The sequence below is a fragment of the Panthera leo genome, chromosome F3 (assembly GCF_018350215.1).
Source record: "Panthera leo isolate Ple1 chromosome F3, P.leo_Ple1_pat1.1, whole genome shotgun sequence".
Lineage (NCBI taxonomy): Eukaryota > Metazoa > Chordata > Mammalia > Carnivora > Felidae > Panthera > Panthera leo.
In genome coordinates this window covers 9,075,756-9,095,025 of record NC_056696.1, presented here as the reverse complement: position 1 = coordinate 9,095,025, position 19,270 = coordinate 9,075,756, and the positions used below count along the sequence as shown (strand labels likewise).

Here is a 19,270-nt window from a genome sequence, read left to right as displayed (position 1 = left end):
CCTGGTTCTCTTCTACTGCAGATGTATCTCCTATAGGTGGGGGCGGGGGGGGGGGGGGGGGGGGGAGGTGGAAGAATGGCAATGGCTACAGAGACTACAGGTTTACCTCATCTCAGCTAGTGAGGCTCCCAAATGAGAGAACTTGTCTCTTATGGCATTAGAATATAAAACCCCAGGGAAACAGGTGTGAAAACTACACGTGTCACATTCTACCCCTAGAGTTGGGGTGAGGAGTGAGGTGGGGATATTTGGCAACCTCACGAGAACCAAACAGAAAGACAGATGGCTGGTTCCCCAAAAGAAAACAGGGTACTGCTTCCAGAAAAAAGAGAAAGGAGGCTGAGAATGAAAACAACAGCAGATGTCTACTGTATTTCTCTTAATGATTCCCAGTCCTGAAGTATTAACAATATGCATAGCTATGCTGTTTTTTCCTGACATCAGTAAGAGTCAGAATTACGTTTTGAGGGGCGCCTGGGTGGCGCAGTCGGTTAAGCGTCCGACTTCAGCCAGGTCACGATCTCACGGTCCGTGAGTTCGAGCCCCCCGTCAGGCTCTGGGCTGATGGCTCGGAGCCTGGAGCCTGTTTCCGATTCTGTGTCTCCCTCTCTCTCTGTCCCTCCCCCGTTCATGCTCTGTCTCTCTCTGTCCCAAAAATAAAATAAACGTTGAAAAAAAAAAAAAAAAAAAAAGAATTACGTTTTGAACCTCAGATGAGGAAAAGCACTGCCATCACACAGAACATGGGTCATGTAGCATTCAGTGTTTTTATCTTCAAAATGTGGGTGCCCCTTTTCTGTGTGAAGACTGAATAAAATTATATGATGTATAAATCTTTAGATATGGGTATTAAATGCTATGCAGATTTTATTGAGATTATTAGTAACAACTCCAAAGCCTTGGTTCCTTCAGTTAAGGGAACCACTGAAATTAATCTCAGGTGTGGATAAATCACACCCCAAATCTAAAATAAACAGCATTAAGAGATTATTTGAAAAAGGTTATGGTTTAAAATTATAAAAACTTTTTTTTTTTAATTTTTTTTTTAACGTTTTATTTATTTTTGAGACAGGGAGAGACAGAGCATGAACAGGGGAGGGTCAGAGACAGGGAGACACAGAATCTGAAACAGGCTCCTGGCTCCGAGCTGTCAGCACAGAGCCCGACGCGGGGCTTGAACTCACGGACCGCGAGATCATGACCTGAGCCGAAGTCAGCCGCTTAACCGACTGAGCCACCCAGGCGCCCCTAAAAACTTTTTTTAAGTTTATTTATTTATTTTGATATAGAGGGGAGGAGAAGGTCAGAGATAGACGGAGAGAAAAAATCGCAAGCAGGCTCTCAATGTCAGTACAGAGCCTGAAACAGGACTCAAATTCATGAACAGTGAGATCATGACCTGAGATGAAATCAAGAGCCGGATGTTTGACTGAGCCACCCATGCACCCCTAAAATAATAAAAACTTTGTGAGACTCACATCAATGTGTTAGTCAACTATTTCCTTGGCCCTACCATAATATATTCTTTCCATCTCCTTCTTATGATTAAAAAAACCCTTTTAGGGGCGCCTGGGTGGCTCAGTCGGTTAAGCGTCCGACTTCAGCTCAAGTCATGATCTCGCGGTCCGTGAGTTCGAGCCCCGCGTCGGGCTCTTTGCGGACGGCTCAGAGCCTGGAGCCTGTTTCAGATTCTGTGTCTCCCTCTCTCTGACCCTCCCCGTTCATGCTCTGTCTCTCTCTGTCTCAAAAATAAATAAACGTTAAAAAAAAATTAAAAAAAAACCCTTTTAATGATACATGTGAGCAGAAAAATACATATGCCTTAAATGTAAAACTCACTGGGTTTTCATAAACTACACACATACATGTAACTAACATCCAGATCAAGTTCTTCCCATAACTTGATCATATGGAAGATCTTTCAGATTGACAAACTCAGGTTGAAGTTAAGCAACTCATATTCTAATCTTAAAAATGCACTGTTTGGGATGCCTGGGTGGCTCAGTTGGTTGAGCATTCAACTCTGGATTTTGGCTCAAGTCATGATCCCATAGTCATGGGTCAAGCCCTGTGTCAGCCTCCATGCTGAGCATGGAGCCTGCTTGGGATATTCTCTCTCTCTCTCTCTCTCTCTCAAATAAAATTTAAAAAAAAAATTTTTTTTTAATGTGTTATTTGATTTTAGGGTCTTCCTTATATCCTTTCTGCTACTTTTCCTCATCTAGAAGCTAAGAGCAACATATGCCCCACCTGTGTCACACTTCAGTTCTAGGACTATACTGCAGGTAACCAAGTCCCTCTCCCTAATAAACTTGTCTCTCCTTTGGTGTCCCTCTCAGCCTACACGAGCTTTATCTAGTCACCCTGGCTCACTGCTCAGTTTCCACCCATCCTCTGAATGCCTGCATTGCCCAAGACGGAATCCTGTCCTCAACTTTCCCAACTTCACACATTCGCATTCAATTCTCCTTCTCTGGCCAATTTCATCTGATCAGTTTAGTGCTGTGACTCTCAAGGGTAAATCCAAATCCTGATTGTTCTCCCCAGCTCAGTCCAAGATTTTCAACTGCCAGTTCAAGTCCTGTTGATAAATCAAATATGACCTATCAAAAACAAATTCATCTTTCCTCCCCAAACTTTCTCCTTATTTCCTATTCTTTATTTCAATGATCACTTTGTGACCCAGGTAAGGAATCTTGAAATGATCAACTCTCCCTGGCTCATTTGCCAAGACTTGTCCTTTCTACTACCATAATGTCCTCTGAAATGAAATACCTCTTTCCCTCCATTCCTCCCCCACTCCTCTAACTCAGTTCTTCCTCTCCTGCCAGCACTACTACAAATGTTTCCTGACTGGCCTGCTAGTCATCAGTCTCATTTCTACAACCCATCTCCCATTCTCTAATTGATTTATTTTCCTAATGCATGTCAGATCATGGCAGGCTTCTGCTTCAGCCATTTTGCATTAGAGGCAGAATAAAGACCAAACTCCTTAGCCTGGCAACCTGCCTCATTTCCAGAACTTTCCACTATGAAATAGCTTCATACAATTTGAATTTGATCCTACAGGATCATTGCTCCTACATTTTAATAATACTATGCTTTTGTTTCTAATGTTCTGCCTCTTCTCTACTTACTACAACAGTATGTATCCTTCAAAGTAAGGCAAGTATAATCCTCACAGAATAAATCACTCCATTTCAGAATCCAGAGCTTAAAAAAATACATACATTAAAACTTAAAAAGTACAACAATTTTGTGTATACTTCGTGCCAGCATTCTAATAGACATTTTATATAATTCATTTAATCATCATAGCAATGCTGTATTTTAGAGGTGACAACAAACTTGGGTTCATTAGGATTGAATGATTCACCCCAGATATTACTGTGTCAGACAAATACAGGAACCAGAAACAAAATTCAGAATTATATGACTCCAAATTCAATTTTCTTTATATTCTGTAGAAAAAATTCTATTAAGTGGTTGTCTATTCAACTTGCCCTAAGGAGAATGTATGTTCTCAGATTGCTGAGAATATGAATTATTTAGTTTTGTCCCCTCCCTAAACTTAGCATCTTAGCATACTCACACACACACACACACACACACACACCCTAGCTGGGTTTCTTTCATAACAATCTGACTCAATAAATGTTGAATAAATGAATGGATACTTTGCCAGGATCCATTCACAAACATCTACTCAGTTTTTATGATAGATATTAACAATAAAAGAGCTATATTTATCCCTGTGGAACTCACAAACATAGAGGACAACAAAAGTAAAACAACATCACTTGGTATAGTTATTAGTCTAGAAGTAGCTCACATATGAGGCAAACCTACTTTTAATATGTATTCCCCTTCCCTAATAAGAAAACAGGTCTCTCTAATTATCAAACTAATTTGAGCGATAGCACCAAAAATAGAAGGAATCTAGCACAGAGATGGGTCCATTCTGAAATGCTTTGTTCTGAACACTCAGCATGTAATCTTGCTGCTTAGAAGATGTTTTACCTTTTATCCATGTATCTTTATCATTCAAACCCAAGGCCATGGTTCCATTCTGCAATATCTTCCTCTCTCTCTAGAAGCATCTGTATTTTTGGCTGCCATACCTTCCTACTGGGATCTTGGCACCTGCTTCTTTTCAAACTGGGTTCTCCAGTTTTCCTTTGATGATCATTCCTCACATGAGCACTGAGTGCCCTAAATTATAACCTTTCAGCAGATTTATTTCTGCTTACACCAATCAAACTAAGATTCTGTGATTTAAAATCAAGAATCCTGCCTGATACAATCCCAGTCTTCTGATTGACATATACAGGGCAATCACAAAACCAGTGTGCTAATCCCAACAATTCTATTTTTTTTCTGTTAAAATATAGCATATGGATGCCAGAAGAAGAGAAAGTTGGAGAACAAAAAGTCCAGACTGTTGTGTTTGTTTGCCAAGCTCTGGAACATTCTTTTTTTTTTTTTTTTTCACTTTTTGATTATTTTTCTGGAATATTCTCTTATCCTATAGGCCATAAGAGAGGTTGAGATAGGTGAGATATGATAAGCGAGTTCCTAAAATATATAGCACATATCACAAATTTGCAATGGGTATTGTACAATCTTGTTGGTGAATAAAGGAGAAATTCATCTAGCAAAATTTAAAATTAAAGTAACTATAGCATTCTTTTTCTTAATGTTTGAAAAGCTAATTAATTGTGGTGCCTGCCAATTTAGAATAGACATGTTTAAAGACAAATGAATCTAATTTAGAGAACTCTCTACAAAAGTCGGCTAGATTTATCAACAAAAGAGAAGAGACTATTGTCTCAAATGTCTTTGTGTTGTTTTTTTTTTCCTATCCTCTACCAAAAAAAAAAAAAAAAAAAAGAATGAGTATATTAAAAGACATGCTAATGGTAGAAGTTTTCACTAATGTTTTAAATTGGCTTTTTATAAAGCAACAATTACATGAACTATAAAATGGATAATATACAGAGGATCATTAATGAAATACCCTGAGAGCTTCAAAATGACTTACAGTAAAAATTCATATTTGAACATCTTGCCATCAGAAATGCTGAGTGTAAAATAATATCCACATTAATAATATAAATATAGGTACACAAAAGAAAAATTATTTAAAATAGATTCGTCTCTTTTTATCTATGATCATGAAATTCAAGAATCAATAATGGATTCATTCCAGTTCCCTAAATTCATTTCAGTCATTATTTTTGAACTTTTTTGCTTAATTAATGAACTAATTAGCTCATTGAGAAAAAGCAAGTAGTATGATAGAATGGCCTATCTTGAATATTTTCCTGACCCTAACTTTGAAGAAATTCCATAAAAAAATCACCATAGGGGCCCACCAGTAATGAGAGGTAAAGAGACTTGATAACTCACAGCCTGGAGGAATGGAACAGTGGATGAGGTATGAAGACAGCCGACATCTCACAGCTGTAAGTTCCGAAAGGGCAGACCTCCGCCGGCCGACTCCATCTTGTTCTGTGTCCTCCACCTTGACCACGCCTCCTCCCCTTGAGTAACCTCCCGCTCACCCGTTCAAACTTCCCGAACAGGACTCCGACCCTTCCCCAGCCAATCGGCCGAGGCCACGACCCTTCCCCAGCCAATCGGCTGAGGCCACAGCCATTACCTCACCAACTGCCCCTAGACCCCTATAAAACCTTTGTGCTTTTGAAACTCGCTCTCTCTCTGGCATCTCACCCCTGCGTCGGTACAGGTAAGGGATTGAGCTCGAGCTAGCTTGAATAAAGGCTCTTTGCTTTTGCGTCGGACTCGGCTCCCTGGCGGTCTTTAGGGATCACGAATTCTGGGCATAACATTTGGGGGCTCAGCCTGGGATCCCCAAGACCCCCAAGGGATCCCCCGACCCGGAGAGCCTGACTGGCCACGGTTAGTGTCTGTTCGTTCCATCTTTTCTGTGTGAGCTCATTTCTGAAATTCTGGTAGTGCCCGACGCGGTCTAAGTGGCCGCACTGGAGGACCACGGGCCGGGTGTTTTGGAAGACGCTCCAATCCTCCCTTTGGAGGGATGTGGAATCCCCTCATCGGTTTTGGAGGGACGTGGAATCCCCTCAAAGGTCTGAGACGAGGCGGGTCGCTCCCGCTGGTCGGCGTGAGGCCGTCCTCTAGCTTTCGGTTTTGGAGGGACGTGGAATCCACTCAAAGGTCTGAACTAGCTTTCAGTTTTGCTTCCACGGAGTTGGAAGACTGTTTCTAAGGGCCCTCTGTTTGTTTCTGTGTTTCTCTGTTTTGTTCTGTGGACTTACTGGATGGACGTTATGGGACAGACTCAGACTACCCCTCTACCCACCCTCTTGGCTTAAGCCCTTCCTAGCCCCACTCCCTCCGGAGCCAAAGCCCATTCTTGCTTTGCAGGGGACAGAGAAGAAGGAAAACAAGAAAAGTCTTACCCAGCCTTCAGCACCCCTCTACCTTGTCCTACGGGGGGGGGGGGGGGGGGGGGGGGACTGAAGAAGAATTAATTGTTCCTCCCCCGTATAACCCCCCTAGGATGTCAGAAGAACACCATCCTCCCCCTCCGGGGGAGGCAGACGCTGTTCAGAGAGCGGGAGGCGGAAACGCTCCAGTGGGAAGCCCGCTCTTTACCAGACAAAGGGCTCAGAGGGAGCAATCGGCCTCTGCCGCCGATTCCACTATTCTGCCCCTGCGAGACACCGGACCCCCAGACGCGGAGGGGAATCAGCCCCATCACTATTGGCCTTTCGCCACTAGTGACCTCTACAGTTGGAAAGCTCAGAATCCTAAGTTTTCTGAGAAACCGGCAGGGCTTATTGATTTATTAGACTCTGTTCTTTTTACTCATCGACTCACGTGGGACTATTGCCAGCAGCTTTTGCAGGTCCTGTTCACGACTGAGGAAAGAGAATGAATCCTCAATGGGGCCCGAAAACTAGTTCCGGGTGCAGACGGGAATCCCACCACCAACCAGGCTCAGATAGATGCCTCCTTCCCCTTAACTTGGTCCCAGTGGGATTTCAACACGGCAGAAGGTAAGGAGAGGCTCCGGGTCTACCGCCAGACTCTAATGAGGTGGGGGGCTCCGAATGGCTGCTAGAAAGCCAACCAATTTGGCCAAGGTAGGAAATGTACAACAGGGAAAAGATGAATCTCCGGCTGCCTTTTTAGAATGGATCATGGAGGCAGGCATTCTGTACCTATACCCCCATGGATCCAGAGGCTCCGGAAAGCAAGGCAGCTGTTATCATGGCCTTTGTAAACCAATTGGCCATAGACATTAGGAGAAAATAGATAGACAAGGAGAAAAAAGTCTGCAGGACTTACTGGTGGTAGCCGAAAAGGTATATAATAACTGGGAGCCTCCTGAGGACAAGCAGGCTCGTGCCGTGGCGGCTGCCAGCAGTAAGCAGACTCGAGACCTGGCCAGAATACTACTGGCTACCACTGCTGACTTCCCCAAGGAACGAGACCGCTGTCGCCGGCAGACAACGCAAGAAAAGGTAAAGGAACTACCAAGGGGGGGAAGCAAAGGCTGCAGAAAGATCAGTGCGCATACTGCAAGGAGATAGGTCATTGGGACCGAGATTCTCCATAAAGGGCCGGCGGGAAGGGAAGCAAGTCCTAGAGTTGATGAACTGAGCGATTAGGGGAGTCGGGGTTCGGACCCTCTCCCCGAACCCAGGGTAACTCTTAAAGTGGAGGGGACCCCTGTTGACTTCCTCGTCGACACCGGAGCACAACATTCGGTCCTCTGCACCCCACAAGGAAAACTAGCCAGCAAGAAGTCCTGGGTACAAGGGGCAACTGGTATGAGCCAGTATTCATGGACTACCCGAAGAATGGTAGATTTGGGGACGGGCCGGGTATCCCACTCCTTTATGGTAATACCAGAATGGCCCTACCCACTGTTAGGATGGGACTTATGACCAAGATTGGAGCTCAGATAACTTTCAGACAAGGGGGGGCCTCAGGTCACCGATCGCAAGGGCCACCCCATCCAGGTCCTGACCATGAAACTGGAGGATGAATACCTCCTCCACCAGGAGGCGACCCCCAGAGAGAGGATAATCTAGACAGATGGCTACGAGAATTCCCCTCAGTTTGGGCAGAGACGGGGGGGAGGGGAATAGGACTAGCTGCTCACAGGACCCTGGTCTTGGTAGAGCTCAAGCCAGGAGAGAGTCTGGTAAGGATCAAACAATACCCCATGTCTCAGGAGGCCCAGAAGGGGATCCAGCCACACATCCGGAGACTACGAAGCTTAGGGGTACTAGTTCCTTGCCAGTCTCCCTGGAACACCCCCCTACTGCCAGTCAAAAAGCCTCACACAAATGACTACCAACCGGTACAAGACCTCCGGGAAGTAAATAAGAGGGTCGCGGACATACACCCAACTGTTCCCAACCCATATACTCTCTTGAGCTCCTTGGCGCCCTCCAGGGTCTGGTATACTGTACTAGATTTAAAGGACGCCTTCTTCAGTCTGCCGCTGGCACCCCAGAGCCAACCCTTGTTCGCCTTCGAGTGGCATGATCCGGAGGAGGGCTACAGTGGGCAACTCACCTGGACACGGCTACCTCAGGGATTCAAAAATTCACCCACCATCTTCGACGAGGCACTACACGAGGACCTGGGTGAGTACAGAAGGGAGCACCCTGGCCTCACCTACAGTACATAGATGACATCCTGATTGCTGCCGACATAGCCAAAGACTGTGAGCGAGGGACCCAGGACCGGCTGGCTACCCTGGGGGCCTTAGGGTACCGGGCATCCTCGAAGAAGGCTCAGATATGCAGGGAGAGGGTAAGTTACCTGGGATATATCCTGGAGGGCAGACAGGGGCAGTTATCAGATGCCAGAAAAGAAACTGTCCTAAAGCTCCCGAAGAGAAGTAAGGGAATTCCTAGGATCAGCTGGCTACTGCCGCCTCTGGGTTCCAGGTTTTGCTGAGATCGCCAGGCCCCTATATGAAGCTACCAAAGAAGGGAAAACATTTAAATGGGCTGAAAAAGAAGAAACTGCCTTTAATCAGTTAAAAAAGGCCCTCCTAAGTGCCCTAGCCCTGGGCCTACCAGACATTACAAAGCCCTTCCCCCTCTTTGTAGACGAACCCAAGGGAATAGCAAAAGGGGTTCTAACTCAAGCCTTAGGCCCCTGGAACCGCCCGGTGGCTTACCTGTCCAAGAAACTAGACCCAGTGGCTGCCGGCTGGCCGCCACGCCTAAGAATTATTGCGGCGACAGCACTCCTAGTCAAGGACGCAGACAAACTGACCCTAGGACAGGAGATCTGGATCACGACCCCACACACCATTGAAGGGGTCCTGAAACCGCCTCCTGATAGATGGATGAGCAACACACATGTGACTCATTACCAGAGCCTCCTACTCAACCCTCCACGAGTGCGGTTCCACCCCAGTGCAGCCCTCAATCCTGCAACCCTGCTGCCCGACCCTGATCTAGGTGCTCCACTACATGACTGTGCGGGAATCCTGGAACAAGTACATAGATTCTGGACAGACCTGACCAACCGGCCCCTCCCCGATGCCGAGGCTACTTGGTTCACTGATGGCAGCAGCTTTGTGCGAGACGGACACAGGAGTTACAGCGGATCAAGAAACTCCCCATGGCCCAGGAGATAAAGGGATGGTGGTATACAACTAACAAGGAGCTCGTGCTGCCATACCGGCTCAGAGTCTCAATATTAGAGCTCAGGAATCAAGATTCACCAACGGGACACCAAAATAGAGCAAGTTGTATCTGCCTGCAACACCTGCCAACTCACCAACATGAGAGCCACATCAAATAAAAAAGGAACCAGGCTCAGAGACACCAGACCGGGAGCCCAATGGGAAGTCAACTTCACTGAAGTCAAACCAGGAAAGTATGGTTATAAATATCTTTTAGTATTTACAGACACCTTCTCTGGCTGGGTGGAGGCATACCCAACCAAGCATGAAACAGCTCAGACGGTGGCTAAGAAGCTACTAGAAGACATCTTACCCAGGTATGGTTTTCCTGCCATGATAGGATCAGACAATGGACCAGCTTTTATCTCGCAGGTAATGCAGGCAGTAGCCAAGGCAGTGGGGGCCCCAGAGCTCAATACAGGTAGAAAGAATGAATAGAACCCTAAAAGAGACCCTTAACAAATTAACCATGGAGACTGGCAGAGACTGGGTGACTCTCCTACTGTATGCCCTTTACCGGGTTAGGAACACTCCTTACACCTTGGGTTTTACTCCCCATGAGATCATGTTTGGCAGGCCACCCCCTATTATTCCCAACCTTCGAGCTGAACTTCTTGCTGAGTTTAAAGATCAAGAACTTTTTCTTTCCTTGAGAGGGCTCCAGAGGGTGCACGAGGACATTTGGCCGCACCTCCGTGCCATCTACGAGGCTGGCCCGACCCCGACACCTCATCAGTACAGGCCGGGAGACTGGATCTACGTCAAGAGGCACCACCGAGAGACCCTCAAGCCACGCTGGAAGGGACCCTACATCATGGTGCTGACAACCCCCACCGCTCTCAAAGTAGACGGCATCACGACCTGGGTCCATCACACCCACGTTCAGCCAGCAGACCCCTCCTCGATCCGGAAGGACTTCGTCACGCGATGGGCCATCAGTCGGGACCAACACAACCCGCTCAAGCTACAGCGCATTCGACCCACCTAATATTGGTAACTCTGTTAACTCTGCTTGTCATTGCTCATGCTGCCGGGAGTCCCCACGCCCCCCAAAACATCACCTGGCAGATCATAGACACCAGCTTGGGGACAATACTTAATCAGACCTCCCAGAGCCACCCCAGGGACACTTGGTTCCCAGAGCTTTGCATAAACCTCCAAACTCTGTTCCCCTTGTCACCATAAATGCAGCTGGTCCCATGATTGGGTCCGTAAGCTACATGACAAGGGGGGAATGAAAGGGCGGACCTACGTTGGCCAACTCCATCTTGTTCTGTGTCCTCCACCTTGACCACACCTCCTCCCCTTGAGTAATCTCCCGCTCACCCGTTCAAACTTCCCAAACAGGACTCCGACCCTTCCCCAGCCAATCGGCCGAGGCCACGACCCTTCCCCAGCCAATCGGCTGAGGCCACAGCCATTACCTCACCAACTGCCCCTAGACCCCAGTAAAACCTTTGTGCTTTTGAAACTCGCTCTCTCCCCGGCATCTCACCGCTGTGTCGGTGCAGGTAGGGGATTGAGCTCGAGCTAGCTCGAATAAAGGCTCTTTTGCTTTTGCATCAGACTCGGCTCCCTGGTGGTCTTTGGGGATCACAAATTCTGGGCATAACAGCTCAAGCTGAAAATCCTGGCTGTAATTTCTGTATTCATATCCCCATGTCTAACTCATTAGCAAATTCACTTTACTCACCCCCAAAACAGACCTGAGAGACATTGATTTCTCTCCATTCTCCCTGGTACCACACACCATTATTAAGGAATGAACTTATACACCAGCTTCTTAACTGGTCTTCTGTTGCCACTGTTACCCACCTGCAATCCATTTTCCACATGACCCAAGAATGAACTTCTAAAAACCTAATCGGATGGTTTCACCTCTCTTCTAAAAACTTCTCATTGGCTTCCCATACTCTCAGCATAAATTAGAAATTTCTTACTTTGACTTAAAAATCTATGTTACATGAAACTCCCATCTGTGTACTCAATCCTATCCCTTATCACCACCTTTTTCTCCTACCATACTCATCCCACTGGTCTTCAGTTCTTCAACTACACTGAGCCACTTCCTCCTCAGGACCTGTGGACCGCCTATCATTCTGCTTGGAACTCATTCATCACCTTTACCTGTCAATCTTTATTTAAATGTTACTGCCTTGGAGAGGTCATGTGTCCAGCCTATTTAACATAATCTCCAGTCATGTTACATGGCTGAATCGTAACTGTCTCCATAGCACTTAATGCTGTCTGATATTTCTTTCTTTCCCTCTTTCTCCCTTTCTTTCTTTTTCTTTCTTCCTTCCTTCCTTCCTTTCTTTCTTTCTTTCTTTCTTTCTTTCTTTCTTTCTTTCTTTCTTTTCTTCCTCTTCTCGCTCTCTTTTTCTTTCTCTTATGGATTAAATATCTGTGTGCCCCTCCCCCAATCCCAACTTCATATGTTGAAGACTTAATGCCCAGTATGATAGTAAGAAAAGGCAATGTGAGAACAGTGAGAAATCAGCCATTTTCAAACTAGGAAGAGGCCTTACTAGGAAACTAACTGGCCAGCACCTTTATCTTAGATAGCCCAGTCTCTGGAAATGTGAGAAATAGTGTTCTGCTGTTAAGCCACCCAGTCTATGGTATTTAATATGGCAGCCCAAAGTGACCCACTCTCTTTTCTTCCTCCTTCTTTCTCTCCTTCCCCCTCTCTTTCTTTCCTTTCCACTTTTCTAAAAGTTAAGAAACATGCATGTATTTTTTTTTTCCCACCATTGTTCCAGGAACAGAGTGTATACTTAAAAATGTGTGTGTATAGTTTACATGTTGATGTCACAGAGACATATACAAAATTCAATTGTTCACTTAGTGAATATTTATCAAGCACCTATATAACCAGGGATTGGAATATGAGACAGACAAAGTCACTGTCTTTATGCAGCCCACACCTAGCTGGAGGAGACAGAGAACAAGCAAGAAAATTCCAGCCCGTGATAACTGCTGGGAATGAAATTTAAAAAGTAATAGCAAAAAAGTTATGACAGACTCATTCAAAAGGGTTCATTAGCTGAACCCACCAAAATAATCAAGTGAGATGTAAAAGTGTTTTACAATTTTATATCTCATTCTGCTGTATCTCTAACACAAACAGAAGCAGCTAACTGGCCATAAACTACACTCAAGTGGAAGGTTCAGTGAATTGCCACTGGGGGAAAAAGGTAGATTAGAAAGTAGACTGACTCTTCTAAGGTTTTAAGTAGAACCCCTATTATCGTTGCCTTCTGTTTTTTCTCTAAAATAAAAAATGAATAATTCTTGCATTTTTCTGAGGACATAATTCTTCTGATTTAGCCCTTGCCCCATACCATGTATCTCATGCCCATGTCTGAGCCAAACACTGGCCATCAGAATGGGATTGCTGCAACAGGCTTAGTGATGTCATGAACCTGGAGACGTTTGCAAACCACAATGGGATTCTGTTGCTGTAAGATGGACAAAGGGCTCTGATTCTGTCTGCTTTGCTGTGTGTGTGTGTGTTTCCTGACAGACTGAATTTTCTCCCAGCACCTGTCTCAGACTTGCCGCCTCAGTGACAATGAGCATCTCAATGAGCTGGTTTAATTTTAATCCTCACCCTTCCCAGTTGGCCCTGTCCCTATGCAGCTTCCTCTGCCATAACAAAGAGAAACATTGCAGGTGAAAGGTATACCACCATGCCTTCCCTATTCCACCCCTCTGTCCCTCCCCCAGCCCCATGTCAAAACCAGAAAAAAGATCCTGAAAATCTTCATAACACTGCAATACTCTTGTTCTTTTCCAATCAGCCTATGTGGTCTGGCAAACAAAGGGAGGAAACCTTGAGAGATTTAAAAACATAATTAGCAGAGAGATCTTCAGGAATGGTAAGGGGACCCTTGACTGTTTTAACATTACCAGACAGTGAAAGAACTTGCTGAGAGGCCTTGGAGCCAGCGTTGGAAACCTGTAAACACTCAGGCAGGACAGAAGCTTCTCTGAAGGCAGAGAGCCTATCTTCACCAACACCATGTCCCGAGTGTGAAACCCATTTCTTACAGCATATAGGCTGAATGATGATAATTCTGTGGCTTTTTACCTATAATGATAATAATACAAATTCTGTGGCTTTTTACCTATCAAGCATCTAGCCCCATAGAAAACTAATTATTAAATCGGTGTCAACCTGGTGGTCCATGGCAGGGCACTGTGTGAGGCACTGTTCAATCTGACACTTTCAGCAGTGACTTGACAACCTGGGGCACACAGATGACACACTTATTATCTGTGAAATAACACACAGCTCAGAGGAACACAGCATGAATTGGGCAGGAGCATCTTGGTCCAGATAAGAGGACATAATGAAATTTTAACAAGATGGTATTTAGTAAACCCCAAAATTATCTTTAAAATGAAACAAAAACTCTACAAGAATGAAAGGGCAGAATGTGATTGAACATCAATATGATTACAACTTAGGAGTTTTAATTGACTATTAATAACAGTAATAATAATCATGACAGTAATAGCAGCTAACATTTATCAAGGGTTTACCATGTACTGGGCACTGTTCTCATCATTTAAAATGTATTATTAACTCATTTAATCTGTAAAACACCCTTGAAGTATCAGTATCCTCATTCTACAGGTGAAGAAACTGAGACACAAAGACATAAAGTAACTGAAAATTAATCAATAGCGTAATGTGATTGTCAATCGTATTAGTATTAGTGTTATCTTAGGTATTATTAAAGAATGGTGCCCAGAACAAGAGAATCAATGACATCAGACTGCACTTAAATTGTTGTATTCTGTTCTGGGCTCTGAGAAAAGCAACGACTTTGAAAGAAAAAAGTAAGTGGAAAAGACCGGTGATTTTGTATCCAAAGAACAGAAAGAGGAGAGGAACATCGTAGCTTGTGGGAATCCTCAAACCCAAGCGGCTGCTTTAGACATGGGCTGTGCAGTTTCAGAGGCCAGTCATGAGAATCATGGCAGTATATTCCATAGACTATTTGCTCTCAGTTTCCCAAATTACAAAGAACAAGGATTAGATGCAAAAGAAAATAAATATGAGCTCCACAAAAAGCTTTCTAGTGGGACTTCGTAAGATGGGAATCATACCTCACTGACAATATAAGAGCTGTGGACACCAGATGACAGAACCGAGTGACTACCAGGGATCTTTACTCTGTGATTCTAACACAATCAACTGTAGATACTATTTTGGTAACACATCAGCATAAGTAAATTCCAGGCAAATGGTAAATTATGATAACCAAACTAAAAGTCCTTTAAGAAGACTTCTCTATCTGAACCTCTAACTGTTCTAATTAAATGCAATACTTACTGACTTTTATATGCCCAACTAGCCAGAGGCAGGGATCATGCCTTATTTATAAGCTTACAGCTTTCTTCCCCCTGAATAGAAATAGCTATGTTGAAAGAACTATCACCTATTGTTTTGAAACAAATAGATATTTCAAGAGTGAACTGACCTAAAGCCAAACTGTCACCATGTGAATTTGAATTTGGCCACAGATTACCTTAACTGTATTTGCTTTCAACTACTGCTAAACCCATTTTGCATTTGTTTTAAATTGCCTTTCAGTATAATGCATGTGCCAGGTAAATAAATTAATTGGATTAAAGATTTTACTTTTTATTTTCTCATATAATCTGATTTGACTGAATTTACCTTTCTGAAGTTTAGTTCAGGAATTTTTTGTTTTGGTTTTGGTTTTAGTTTTGGTTTGCTTATTGTTTGTTGTTTGTTGTTAGTTCCCTTACTATTGTCATTTTCCCCTAAATTCTGGCTTTGTCATTTTCCTCCCATTTCTGTGATCTCACTAGATCCCCGTTTTGAACATTGTTCACCCTGGTTCATCCCCATTGCTGGATGTCATCAAGTTGTTGACAAAATCACTCTTAGAACATTTTCCATCAAGTTTTTCACCTCCTTCTAAAAAATAATTATTATCTATTTTTTAGGGAGTATATATAATCTTTTTTAATTGGTACAGATATTTTCTAATATTTTAGTGGCACAGAGAGGTTAAGTCAAGGTCACACAATTAGTAAGTGACAGAGCTAGAATTCAAAGTCCCAACCTTATGTATTAAGTCACTAGGCTATCCTCCTCTATCCACCTCACATTCCACCATGAAATAAAAGGCAGCATAGTATAGTATCAAGCAAATAATAGTTTTAAAATTATTTGGGAACCATGCCATCTCATTCCTGAAATGGCAACTTTACTGTAAAGTTTAGCAGTCTCTGAACTTCACAAAGACCCCATCACTTTACCTCAATAGCAAGAAACACAAAGCAGTGGCGACCAAAGCCATTCACAGGTAGGTCTCTTCTGTACTTGACAAAAGAAGAAATCAGAAGAGACTTTGCAACCAAGGCTACTCCAGCATAGAGTTGGTACTCATGAGAATTTGTTGAATGGAGACTAGGTTCTTAGGCTGCTGTACCAGCACTATTTTATACAAAGCAGTGAAATCAATCTGCCACATGAAATTGCACCTCCCCCAGTTTGAACTGTCCAAACGAAAGTGGCATTACGCCCCACCAAGCTTTAGTTCATGGTGATAATGTAATGGGCTATAACAGTGTCATAGAAGGAAATCTGGACCAAGAGTGAATAAAAAAAGGGGGGGGGGGGGAATCGTTGTGTCTCAGTGCCTCCGTTTCTTAATCCAAAAAATAACTGTATTGTTCACAGAATTCTAAGAATCTAATATACTTGTGTTAGATGAAAAGTGTTCTGTGTAACAGTAACAAGTTATACAAGAATAAGAAATCAGTATCACTATAAAACTCCTAGAAGGTAACCTAGGAGAAAATCTAGATGACTTCGGGTCCAGCAATGACACAAAAGGAAAAATCTGTGAACAAAAGAATTGATAAGCTGGGCTTCACTAAAATTAAAATTTTCTACTCTGCAAAAATCAATGTCAAGAAAATGAGAAGACAAGCCAAATCCTGAGAGAAAATATTTGCAAAAGAAACATCTGATAAAGGATTATTTTCAAAAATATGCAAAGAACTCGTAAAATTGAACAAAACGAAAACAACCCAGTTTTTTAAAAAAATGGGCCGGGGCGCCTGGGGGGCTCAGTTGGTTGAGGGTCCGACTTCAGCTCAGGTCTGATCTCACCGTTCGTGGGTTTGAGCCCTGAGTCAGGCTCTGTGCTGACAGCTCAGAGCCTGGAGCTTGCTTCAGACTCTGTGTCTCCCTCTCTTTCTGCCCCTCCCCCACTCTCACTCTGTGTGTGTCTCTCTCTCAAAAATAAATAAACATTAAAAAAAAATTTAGGGGCGCCTGGGTGGCTCAGTCAGTTAAGCATCTGACTTTGGCTCAGGTCACGATCTCACAGTCTGTGAGTTCGAGCCCTGCTTCAGGCTCTGTGCTGACAGCTTAGAGCCTGGAGTCTGCTTCCGATTCTGTGTCTCCCTCTCTCTTTGCCCTTCCCCCACTCACGCTCTGTCTCTCTCACTCTCAAAAATGAATAAATGTTAAAAAAATTTTTTTAAAAATTTTTATAAATGGGCCAAAGACCCGAACAAACATCTCACCAAAGAGGACATGCAGATGGCAAATAAACACATGAAGAGATGCCTCCGGTATATATGCCATCAGGCAACGCAAGATAAAACAACAGCGAGATACTACTGTGCACCTATCAGAATGACCAGAATCCAGAACACTCATACCAAATGCTGGAGAAGATGTGCGGCAATAGGAGCTCTCTTTCATCGCTGGTAGGAATGCAAATTGATACGGCCACTTCGGAAGATAGTTTGGCTGTTTTTTGCAAAATTACACACTCTCACAATACAATCCAACAGTTGCTCTCCTTGATACTTATCCAAAGGAACTGAAAACTCATCCATACAAAAGCCTGCACACTGACATGTATAGTCAGTGGCATAGCCTTATCCATAATTGCCAAACCTTGGAAGCAACCAACATATCCTTCAGCAAGTGGATGGATACATAAACTACTGTAGATCCAGACAATGGAAAATTATTCAGTGCTGAGAAGAAATGATCTATCAAGTCATGAAAAGACACAAAAGAAACTTAAATGCATATTACTAAGTGAAAGAAGCCAACGTGAAAAGGCAACATACTGTATGATGACAATTCCATGACATTTTGAGAAAGGCAAAACTATGGAGACAGTGAAAAGATCAGTGGCCACCAGGGATTAAGAGGAAAGAAGGAAGAAATGTGTGCAGCACAGAGAGTTTTTAGGGCAGTGAAACTACTCTGTGATGCTATAATGATGGATACATATCATTATAAATTTGTCTAAATCCAAAAAATACACACCACCAAAGGTGAACCCTAATATCAACTGTGGACTTTGGGTGATGATGATGTGTCAGTGTGGGCTCATCAATTGTAACAAATGTACCACTCTGGTGGGGGAGGTTGATAATGGAGATAGCTATGCATGCATAGGGGTGGGCCTATGTGGTAAATCTCTGTACCTTCCACTTGATTTTGCTGTGTCTAAAGCTGCTCTAAAAATAAGGTATTGGAAAAGCAACATCAGTATTAGTTGTTAACTCAGTCTACGATGATTATGCTCAACCATGATCGTCATTTCTCTAATATGTCAGGTATGAAATTTGTACTATGAGGAGGCAGGTACATATAGTATATATGCTGCCCAAGCGAGCACAGAGGCAGGTACGTATAATTACAGTTTATAAATGTTCCAACATCAAATTTGTAACACTTGTATATCTGTCACTTGGGATATTCTGTATCCCTACTAAGTGTTCACAGCCAAATCCCATAGAGCACAGATGGCTTCCTGGACAGGTGACCCAGGCAGTCACAGGTCTCAATGCTTAGAAGGGTCATATGTTTGATTTAATGCTTTGCTGTCTCTGTCTTGAAATTCTCATTAGTATTTGAATAAGGGGACTTGCATTTTTATTTTGCACAAGACCTCACAAATTATGTAGCTGGTCCTGCCAGTGGGATAAAAGCTGAATCTGATGCTACCATGGGTGGGTGAGTTTGAGGAAAAGGCAGGCTCAGTGAAGGAAGCTCCTGCATCTGACTGTAGCACTGAATCCAAATCACAGGGACCTCAGAAATCATTCAGACCCACCTCTGATTTCAGTTGAAGAAATCGAGGTCTCCCTTCAGAACTTCAGCACTTTGCCCAAGTTCCCCCCGCTCATCAGCGGTATGTTTCCTGCATTCTGTCTAATGAATGACCTGACCTGGAATAAGCAGATGTGGTTGCAGGACTGGCTTTGTGTCCCAGGTCACAGGTGTCCCTCATAATCTGCCTCCTACTGCTCTGTGGGTCACAGCTCCCATTTCCTCGGTAACTTGTCTTCTCACAAAGCCCCTAAAATCAGTCACTGAGAAAATGGGCTGATCCTTACTGGTTTTTGTTTTCCTATTTATCCTCAAGTATTGACAGCCTGCTGGTGACCTTCAGACACAGGCTTTGGGCTCTGCACTGATGCTGCTTATTGGGAACACATTTACAGTGCTGTGTTATTTATCTATCAAAATGTTTCTGAAGGATGAGGACTCAT

At 43.8% G+C, this 19,270-nt stretch overlaps 1 protein-coding gene across 7 annotated transcripts in view; it reads right to left on the bottom strand.

The window, feature by feature from the left end:
- The window catches only part of RGS7 (regulator of G protein signaling 7), a 515,497-nt gene that overhangs the window by 357,413 nt on the left and 138,814 nt on the right, over nt 1-19,270 (bottom strand). For 2 of the 7 annotated variants that reach the window (XM_042925204.1, XM_042925203.1), the window contains exon 1: nt 5,410-5,533. The exons of the other annotated variants lie outside the window; for them this stretch is intronic. The gene's annotated coding sequence lies outside the window, so the exon portion shown is untranslated. Of the gene's footprint in view, nt 1-5,409; nt 5,534-19,270 lie in introns of those variants that run through there. 7 annotated transcript variants of the gene reach the window in all.